Source organism: Nicotiana attenuata, unplaced genomic scaffold (assembly GCF_001879085.1).
Source record: "Nicotiana attenuata strain UT unplaced genomic scaffold, NIATTr2, whole genome shotgun sequence".
NCBI lineage: Eukaryota > Viridiplantae > Streptophyta > Magnoliopsida > Solanales > Solanaceae > Nicotiana > Nicotiana attenuata.
The window spans coordinates 243,349-254,063 of record NW_017670867.1 but is presented as its reverse complement, the minus strand read 5'-3'; positions in this window follow the sequence as shown (position 1 = coordinate 254,063).

Genomic DNA, 10,715 nt, shown 5'->3' with positions numbered 1-10,715 from the left:
AAACACCAAAAAACGAGTAACGGTCATGGCTAGGCGGTGACCACTTTTCTTTGATCATTTTTTATGGTCCAACAAAATTATAGGCGATCCAGATCTTATCGCCGGCCCATATAGAAGGCGAGGGCTATATAAAACAAAAATCTGGGAATCAGACAGAATTTGAGTTTTATAGCCCTAAAAAGCCAAAAAAAATAACGGTTATAGGAGCTAGTGACTATTGTTCCATAGTTTGTTTTTGATAGGCCGGCAAAATATTGGCGATCCGGGTCTGGTCGCTCGGGCTCATGCAGAAGGCGTGGAATCGGGTGGAATTCTTGTTTTATGGCCCGAAAATGCAAATAAAAAAAAGGAACGGTCATGGCGAGGCACTAACTACTGTTCCTTAGGTCGTTTTTTATGGTCTGGCAAAATTTTAGGTGATCCAGGTCTGGTTTCACGGGCCTATACAAAAGGCATTGTCTATAGCACACGATAATCCGGGAATCAGGCGGAATTCAAGTTTTATGGCCCTAAAATGCCAAAAAACGAGTAACTCTCATGGAGAGACGGTGACTATTGTTCCTTAGGTCGTTTTTATGGGTCCGGAAAAATTATAGTAAATCCGGGTCCCGTCGCCCAGGCCCATGAAGAAGGTGTGGGCTATAGCACAAAAAACTTTGGGAATCGAGTGGAATTCCAGTTTTATGATCCTAAAATACAAAAAAATGAGTAACGGTCATGGCTAGGCAGTGACCATTTTTTCTTTGGTCGTTTTTGATGGTCCATCAAAATTTTAGGCGATCCAGATCTTATCGCCCGGGCCCTTGCAGAAGGCGAGGACTATATAACACAAAAATCTGGAAATCGGTCGGAATTTCAGTTTTATAGCCCTCAAAAGCCAAAAAAAAGTGACGGTCATTGGAGGCAGTGACTATTGTCCATAGGTTATTTTTGATAAGCTGGCAAAATATTTGGCGATCCAGGTCCGGTTGCCCGGGCCTATACAGAAGGCATTGGCTATAACACACTATAATTTGAGAATCGGGCGGAATTCCAGTTTTGTGGCCCTAAAATGCCAAAACACGAGTATCGGTCATGGAGAGACGATGAATATTGTTCCTTAGGTCGTTTTTTACGGTTCGACAAAATTTTAGGCGATCCGAGTCCCGCGGCCTGGGCCCATGAAGAAGGCATGGGCAATAGCACACGAAAATTTGGGAATCGGGCGGAATTCAAGTTTTATGGCCCTAAGACGCCAAAATATAAGTAACTATCATGGCGAGGCAGTGAGTATTATTCTTTAGGTCGTTTTTGATGGTCCGGTAGAATTTTTGGCGATCAGAGTCTTGTCGCCCGGGGCCATGTAGAAGGCATGGGCCATGGCACACGAAAATTTGGGAATCGGGCGAAATTCCAATTTTATGGCCCTAAATTCCAAAAAACGAGTAATGGCCATGGTGAAGTGGTGACTATTGTTCCTTAGGTCATTTTGTAAGGTCCAGCAAAATTTTAGGCGATCTTGATCCCGGCGTCCGGGCCCATGCAGAAGGCGTGCGCTATAAAACGCAAAAATTTGGGAATCAGGCGGAATTTCAATTTTATGGCCCTAAAATGCCAAAAAAGAGTAACGATCATGGTGATACGGTGACTATTGTTCTATAGGTCATTTTTGATGGTCCGACAAAACATTAGGGGATCCAGGTTCGGTCGCCTGGGCCCATGCAGAGGTCGTGGGCTATATAGCACACGAAAATTTGAGAATCGGGCAAAATTCCAGTTTTATGGTCCTAAAACGTTAATAAACAAGGAAAGGTCATGGCGAGGCAGTGAATATTATTCCTTAGGTAGTATTTGATAGTTCGATATAATTTTAGGCGATCCGGGTCCGATCGCCCGGGCCTATACAGAAGGCGTGGGCTATAGCACACGATCTAGGAATCTGGCGGAATTCTAGTTTTATGGCCCTAAAATGCCAACAATGAGGAACGGTCATTGCAAGGCGGTGAGTATTGTTCCTTAGGTCGATTTTGATGGTTCAACAAAATTTTAGGCGATCCTGGTTCGGTCGCCCGAGTCCATGTAGAAGGCATGGGCTATGGCACACGAAAATCTGGGAATCGGGCGGAATTCTAGTTTTATGGCACTAAAATGCCAAAAAACGAGTAACGGTTATGGCGAGGCGGTGACTATTATACTTAGGTAGTTTTAGATAGCCTGACAAATGTATAGGCGATCCGAGTCCGGTCGCCTAGGCCTATGCAGATTGCGTGGGCTATATCAAATGAATATCTGAGCATCGGGCAAAATTCTAGATTTATAGTTATCCAGGTCCGATCGCCCGGGCTCATGCAGAAGACGTGGTCTATCGCACATGAAAATCTGGAAATCGGGCGGAATTCTAGTTTTATGGCGCTAAAACACCAAAAAATGAGTAATGATCATGGCGAGGCGGTGACTATTGTTCCTTAGTTAGTTTTTGATTGTTCGAAAAAATGTTAGGCGATCCAGGTCCGGTCGCCCGGTCCTATGCAGAAGACGTGGGCTATAGCACACGAATATCTGTGAATCGGGGCGGAATTCTAGTTTTATGGCCTTAGAACGTCAAAAAACGAGTAACGGTCATGGCGAGGCGATGACTATTGTTCCTTAGGTAGTTTTTTATGGTCCGGCTAAATTTTAGGCAATCTGNAAACTCAAAACATAGGCCGACAAGGCCATACAAGTATCCACACACCTGACATCTGTCTACAAAGCCTCTAAGAGTACATAAAATTGAAAAGGTCGGGACAGGGCCCCCACCATACCAAATCAATACATATCCCAAAGCATACTGACCAAATAGGCAACTCCAGAGCAAGTGGAGTACACCAACACTTTCGCTGAGCTGATAGCCTACTAGGAGGAATGTCAACCTGTCTATCGGGACCTGCGGGCATGAAACGCAGCGTCCCCAGGCAAAAGGGACGTCAGTACGAATAAAGTACCGAGTATGAAATACACCAAAAAATGAGTAAGGGTCATAGCAAGGCGGTGACTATTGTTCCTTAGGTCATTTTTTATGGTTTGAAAATATTTTAGGTGATCCGAGTCTGATCGCCTGGACCCATGCAGAAGGTGTGGGCTATCGCACACGAAAATCTGGGAATCGGGCGGGATTCAAGTTTTGTAGCCCAAAAATGCCTAAAAATGAGTAATAGCCATGGCGAGGTGGTGACTATTAATCCTTAGGTCTTTTTTGATGGTCAATAAATTTTTTAGGTGATCCAGGTTCGGTTGCCCGGACGCACGCAGAAGGTGGGGTTATAACACACGAAAATCTATGAATTAGGTAGAATTCAAATTTTTTTTGCCACATGGTGAGGCGGTGACTATTGTTCCTTAGGTCGTTTTTGATGGTCCAACAAAGTTTTAGGCGATCCGAATCCGTTCATCCGCGCCCATGCAGAAGGCGTGAGCTATGGCATACGAAAATTTGGGAATCCGGCGGAATTCCAGTTTTATGGCCATAAAATATCAAAAAATGAGTAACAGTTATGACAAGGTGGTGACTATTGTACATTAGGTCCTTTTTTATGGTCTGACAAAATTTTAGGCGATCCGGGTCTGGTCGCCCGGGCCTATGCAGAGGGCGTGGGCTATATCACGTGAAAATCTGAAAATCGGACGGAATTCTAGTTTTATGGCCCTAAAATACCAAAAAATGAGGAATGATTATGGCGAGGTGGTGAAAAATGTTCCTTAGGTTTTTGTTTGATACTCCGACAAATTTAGGCGATCCAGGTCCGGTCGCTCGAGCCTATATAGAAGGCGTGGGTTATGACATACGAAAATCTAAGAATCAGGCGAAATTCCAACTTTATGGCCCTAAAATGCCAAAAAATGAGTAATGGTCATGGTGAGGCGCATACTATTGTTCCTTAAGTCGATTTTGATGGTCTGGAAAAATTTTAGGCGATCCGGGTCTGGTCGCTTGGGCCCATGTAGAGGGTGTTGACTATAGCACATGAAAATCTAGAAATCTAGCGGACTTCTAGTTTTATGGCCCTAAAACACCAAAAAATGAGTGACAGCTATGGCGAGACAGTGACTATTGTTCCTTTGGTCATTTTTGATAGTCCGACAAAATATTAGACGATGTGAGTTCGTTCGCTCGGGCCCATGTAGAAGGCGTGGGCTATAACACATGAAAATCTGAGAATCGGGCAGAATTATAGTTTAATGGCTCTAAATCGCCAAAAAATAAATAACGGTAATGGTGAGGCAGTGACTATTGTTCCTTAAGTTGTTTTTTCCGGGCTGACAAAATTTTGAGTGATTCGGGTCCAGTCGTCCGATCCCATGCAGAAGGGGTAGCACATGAAAATTTGGGAATCGGGTGGAATTCCAGTGTTATCTCTCAAAAATGCCAAAAAAGAGTAACGATCATGGCGAAGTGGTGACTGTTATTCCTTAGGTCGTTTTTGATGGTCTGACAAAATTTTTGGGGATCCGGGTCCGGTCGCCCTGGCTCATACAAAAGGCGAGGGCTATTAGCACACGAAAATCTGGGAATTGGGCGGAATTCCAGTTTGATGATCCTAAAATGCCAAAACATGAGTAACGGTCATGGAGAAGCGGTGACTATTGTTCCTTAGGTCATTTTTGATAGTCCGGATTTAGGTGATCCGATTCCGATCGCCTGGACCCATGCAGAAGGCATGGGCTATCGCACACGAAAATATGGAAATCAGGCGGAATTCAAGTTTTGTGGCCCTAAAATGCTAAAAAATGAGTAACGATCAAGGCGAGGCGGTGACTATTAATTCTTAGGTCATTTTTATGGTCCAAAAAGTTTTAGGCGACACGGATCCGGTCGACCGGGCCTATACTGAAGGCGTGGGTTATAGCACATGAAAATTTAGGAATCAGACGAAATTCCAGTTTTATGGCCCTAAAATACTAAGAAACGAGTAACAGTCATGGAGAGGCGGTGAATATTGTTACTTAGGTCATTTTTGATGGTCTTAAAAAATATTAGGTGATCCGGGTCCGATCGCTGGGGCCCATGCAAAAGACTTAGGCTATTTCACACGAAAATTTGTGAACCAAGCGGAATTTCAGTTTTATGGCCCTAAAACACTAAAAACGAGGAGCGGTCATGGAAAGGCAGTGACTATTGTTCCTTAAGTCATTTTTTATGGTCCGGAAATATTCGATCTAGGATCGGTCGCCCGGACCCATGCATAAAGCGTGGGCTATAGCACACGAAAATCTAGGAAACGGGCGAAATTCTAGTTTTATGGCCATGAAACGCCAAAAAACGAGTAACGGTCATGGTGAGGCGGTAACTATTATCCTTAGGTCATTTTTGATGGTCCGGTAAAATTTTAAGCGATCCTGGTCTGATCGCCTAGGACCATGCACAAAGCATGGACTATAACACACGAAAATTTGGGAATCAGGCGGAATCCAGTTTTATGGCCCTAAAACATAAAAAGTGAGTAATGGTCATGGAGAAGCGATGACTATTGTTCCTTAGGTCATTTTTCATGGGCCAGCAAAATTTCAGGTGATCCGGGACTAGTTGCCCGGGCCCGTATAGAAGGCGTGGGTTATAGCACACAAAAATCTAGAAATCGGGCAAAATACAAATTTAATGACCCTAAAATGCTAAAATTGAGTAACGTCCATGGCGAGGTAGTGACTATTGTTCCATAGGTCGTGTTTGATGGTCAGGTGATCGGGGTCCGGTCACCTGGTCCCCTCCAGATGGCGTGGGCTATATCACACGAAAAATTGAGAATCGAGTGGAGTTCTAGTTTTATGGCCCTAAAACGCCAAAAAATGAGCAATCATCATGGCGAGGTGGTGAATGCTGCTTCTTAGGAAATTTTCTATGGTCCAGACAAATTTTAGGTGATCCGGGTCCGGTCTCTTAGGACCATGTAGAAGGCATGGGCTATAGCACACGAAAATCTAGGAATCGGGCGAAATTCCAATTTTATGACCCTAAAACGCCAAAAAATGAGTAGCGGTCATGGAGAGGCGGTGACTATAGTTCCTTAGGTCATTTTTTATGGTCTGGAAAAATTTAAGATGATCTGAGACCGATCGCCTAGGACCATGCACAAAGCATGGACTATAACACAACAAAATCTGTGAATCGGGCGGGATTCAAGTTTTCTAGGCCTAAAACGCCGAAAAATGAGTAATGGTCAAGGCGAGGTGGTGATTATTAATCCTTCGGTCATTTTTGATGGTCAGGAAATTTTTTAGGCAATCTAGGTTAGGTCGACCGGGCCCACGCAGAAGGGGGGCTATAACACACGAAAATTTGGGAATTAGGCAGAATTCAAATTTTATGGCCCTAAAGTTCCAAAAAAATGAGTGACGTTAAGGTGAGGCGGTGTCTATTGTTCCTTAGGTCGTTTTTGATGGTCCAAGAAAATTTTAGGCGATCCGAATCCGGTCGTCCTGGCCCATGCAGAAGGCGTGGGCTATGGCACACGAAAATTTGGGAATCGGGCGGAATTCCAGTTTTATGGCCCTAAAACACTAAAATATGAGTAACGATCATGGTGAGGTGGTGAATATTGTTCCTTAGATCATTTTTTATGGTCCGACAAAATTTTAGGTGATTTGAGTCCTGTCACTCGGGCCCATACATAAGGCGTGGCCTATAGCACACGAAAATTATAGAATCAGGGCAGACTTCTAATTTTACATCCCTAAAACGCAAAAAAAAGAGTAATGGTCATGGCGAGGCAGTGACTATTGTTCCTCTAGTCATTTTTGGTAGTCCATCAAAATCTTAGGCGATCCGAGTCCGGTCGCTCGGGCCCACACAGAAAGCGAACACGAAAATTGTTGGAATCGGGTGGAATTCCAGTTTTATGGCCCTAAAATACAAAAAATTGAGAAATGGTCTTGGAGAGGCGGTGATTATTATTCCTTAAGTCGTTTTTGTTGGTCCGACAAAAAATTAAGTGATCTAGGTCCGGTCGCTCAGGCCCAAGCAGCGCGTAGGCTATAGCACGAAAATCTGGGAATCAGGCGAAATTCTAGTTTTATGGCCCTAAAAAGCTAAAACAACGAGTAACGGTCTTGGCGAGGCAGTGACTCTTTTTTCTTAGGACATTTTTGATGGTCCGACAAAGTTTTAGGCAATACAGGTCTGGTCACCCGGGCCCATGCAGAAGACGTTGGCTATAACACACGAAAATCTAGTAATCGGGTGGAATTACAAATTTATGGCCCTAAATAGCCAAATAACGAGTAACGGTCATGACGAGGCGGTTACTATTGTTCCTTAGGTCATTTTTATGGTCCGACAAAATTTAAGGCGATACGGGTCCAGTCGCCCGGGCTTATGCAGAAGGCGTGGGCTATAGCACACGAAAATCTGAAAATCGAGCGGAATTTTTGTTTGATGGCCCTAAAATGCAATAAAACGAGTAACAGTCATGGCGGGGCGATGAATATTGTTCCTTAGGTCATTTTTTATGTCCTGAAAAATTTTTAGGCATTTCGTGTCTGGTCACTTAGGCCCATGTAGAAGGCACGTGCTATAATACATGAAAATCAAGGAATCGGGCGGAATTCTTTTTTATGGCCCTAAAATGCCAAATAACGAGTAGCGGTCATGGAGAGGTAGTTATTATTCTTCCTTAGGTCATTATTTATGCTCCGAAATTTTTTAGGTGATCTAGGTCCGGTCGCTCGGGCCCATGCAGAAGGTGTGGACTATAGCACACGAAAATCTAGGAATCGAGTGGAATTCTAATTTTATGGTCCTAAAGCACCAAAAATTAGTTACGATCATGGCGAGGCGCTGGCGATTGTTCTTTAGGTCATTTTTTATGGTCCGGTAAAATTTTAGGGGATTTGGATCCGGTCGTCGGGGCCCATGCAGAAGGCGGGGCTATAGCACACGAAAATCATAGAATCGAGCGAAATTTCAGTTTTATGTCACTAAAACACTAAAAAATGAGTAACAGTCATGGTGAGGCGGTTATTATTGTTCCTTAGGTCGTTTTGGATAGTCCAACAAAATTTTAGGTGATCCGAGTCTGGTCGCGTAGGACCATGTAGAAGGCGTGGGCTATAGCACACGAAACTCTAGGAATCAGGTGGAATTCCAAGTTTATGGCCCTAAAGCACCAAAAAATGAATAATGATCATGTCGAGGTGGTGACTATTGTTAGGTCATTTTTGATGGTCCCGCAAAATTTTAGGCGATCTGGGTCCGGTCGCCTAGGACCATGTAGAAGGCGTGGACTATAGCACACGAAAATCTAGAAATCGGGCGGAATTCCTTTTATATGGCCCTAAAACACCAAATAACGAGTAACGTTCATGGCGAGCGGTTACTATTGTTCCTTAGGTTATTTTTGTTGGTTCGGAAAAATTTAGGCGATCCGAGTCTGGTCGCCTAGGCCCATGCAGAAGGCTTGTGCTATAGCATACACAAAATTTGGGAATCATGCGGAATTCCAGTTTTATGGCCCTAAAATATCAAAAAACTAGTAATGATCATGGCAAGGCAGTGACTAATTTTTCTTAGGTCAATTTTAATGGTTCGAAAAAACTTTAGACGATCCGGGTCTAGTCGCCCAGGACCATGCAGAAGGCGTGGGCTATAGCATACGAAAATTTAGAAATCGGGATGGAATTCAATTTTATGGCCCTAAAGTACCAAAACACGAGTTACGATCATGGAGAGGTGGTGACGATTGTTCCTTAGGTCATTTTTTATGGTCCGGCAAAATTTTAGGGTATCTAGGTCTGGTCGCCCAGGACTATGCAGAAGGCATGGGCTATAGCACATGAAATCTATATTCCACTTTTATGGCCCTAAAACACCAAAAAATAAGTTACGATCATCGCGAGGTGGTGAAGATTGTTCCTTGGGTCATTTTTTATGGTCCAGCAAAATTTTAGGGGATTTGGGTCCGGTTGCCTGGGCCCATGTAGAAGTCATGGGCTATAGCACACAAAAATCTGGGAATTGGATGGAATTTCACTTTTATGGACCGAAAACACCAAAAAATGAGTATGATCATGGCGAGGCGGTAATATTTCTCCTTCGGTCATTTTTGATGGTCCAGCAAAATGTTAGGCGATCCAGGTGCGGTCACCTAGGATCATGTAGAAGGTGTGGACTACAGCACACGAAAATCTAGGAATCGGGCGGATTTCCTTTTATATGGCCCTAAAATGCCAAATAACAAGTAACGGTCATGGCGAGGCAATTATTATTGTTCCTTAGGTCATTTTTGACAGGCCGGCAAAACTTTAAGAGATACGGGTCCGGTCGCCCGGGCCTATGCAGAAGGCATGGGCTATAGCATACGAAAATCTGGGAATCATGCGAAATTCTAGTTTTATGGCCCTAAAATGCCAAAAAATGAGTAACGATCATAGTGAGGCAGTGACTATTGTTCCTTAGGTCATTTTTGATGGTCCGGAAAAATTTTAGGTGATTCGGGTCCGGTCCCCCAGGCCCATGCAGAAGGCGTGGGCTATAGCACACGAAAATCTAGGAATCTAGCGGAATTTTTTTATGGCCCTAAAATGCCAAATAAGGAGTAATGGTCATGGAGACGTAGTTAATATTATTCCTTAGGTCATTTTTGATGGGTCAATAAAATTTTAGGCGATCCGTGTGCATCGCCCTGGCCAACGCAGAAAGCGTGGACTATAGCACACGAAAATCTGGAAATTGGGCGAAATTCAAGTTTTATGGCTCTAAAACGCCAAAAAACGAGTAACGGTCATAGCAAGGCAGTGGTTATTATTCCTTAGGTCGTTTTTGATGGTCCAACAAAATTCTAGGCAATTCGAGTTCGCTCGACTGGGCCCATGCACAAGGCGTTGGCTATAGGATACGAAAATATCAAAATCCGGCGGAATTCAAGTTTAATGGCCCTAATATACTAAAAAACGAGTCACGGTCATGGCGAGTCAGTGACTATTGTTCCTTAGGTCATTTTTTATTATCCGGCACAATGTTAGGCGATTCGGGTCCTGTCGTCCGGACCAATGAAGAAGGCGTGGGCTATAGCACAAGAAAATTTGTGAATTGGACGAAATTCTAGTTTTATGGCCCTAAAGCAAGAAAAATCCAGAAACGGTCATGGCGAGGCGGTGACTATTGTTCATTAGGTCATTTTTTATGGTCTGCAAAATTTATGGCGATTCGGGTATGATCCTCGCACCCATAAAGACGGCGTGAGCTATAGCACAAGAAAATTTTGGAGTCAGGCGGAATTCAAGTTTTATGGCCCTAAAATGCCAGAAAACGAATAACGGTAATGTCGAGGCGGTGACTAGTGTTACTTAGGTTATTATTTAAGGTCCGAAAATTTTTATGCGATCTGGGTCTGGTTGTGCAAGCCCATGCAAAAGGCATGGGCTATAGCAGACGAAATTCTAGGAATCGGGCGGAATTCCAGTTTTATGGTCTTAAAACACCAAACAATAAGGAACACTCATGGACAGAGGTGACTATTTTTCTTTAGGTCATTCTTAATGGTTCAAAAAATTCAAGGTGATCCAGGTTTGGTCGCCCGCGCCCATGTAGAAGGCGCCGACTATAGCACACGAAAACTTGGGAATTAGGCAAAATTCTAGTTTTATGGTCCTAAAATGCCAAAAAAATGAGTAACAGTCAGGGCGAGGCAGTAACTATTGTTTCTTAGGTTTTTATGGTATGGAAAATTATTAGGCAATTAGAGGCCCATGCAGAAGACGTGGGC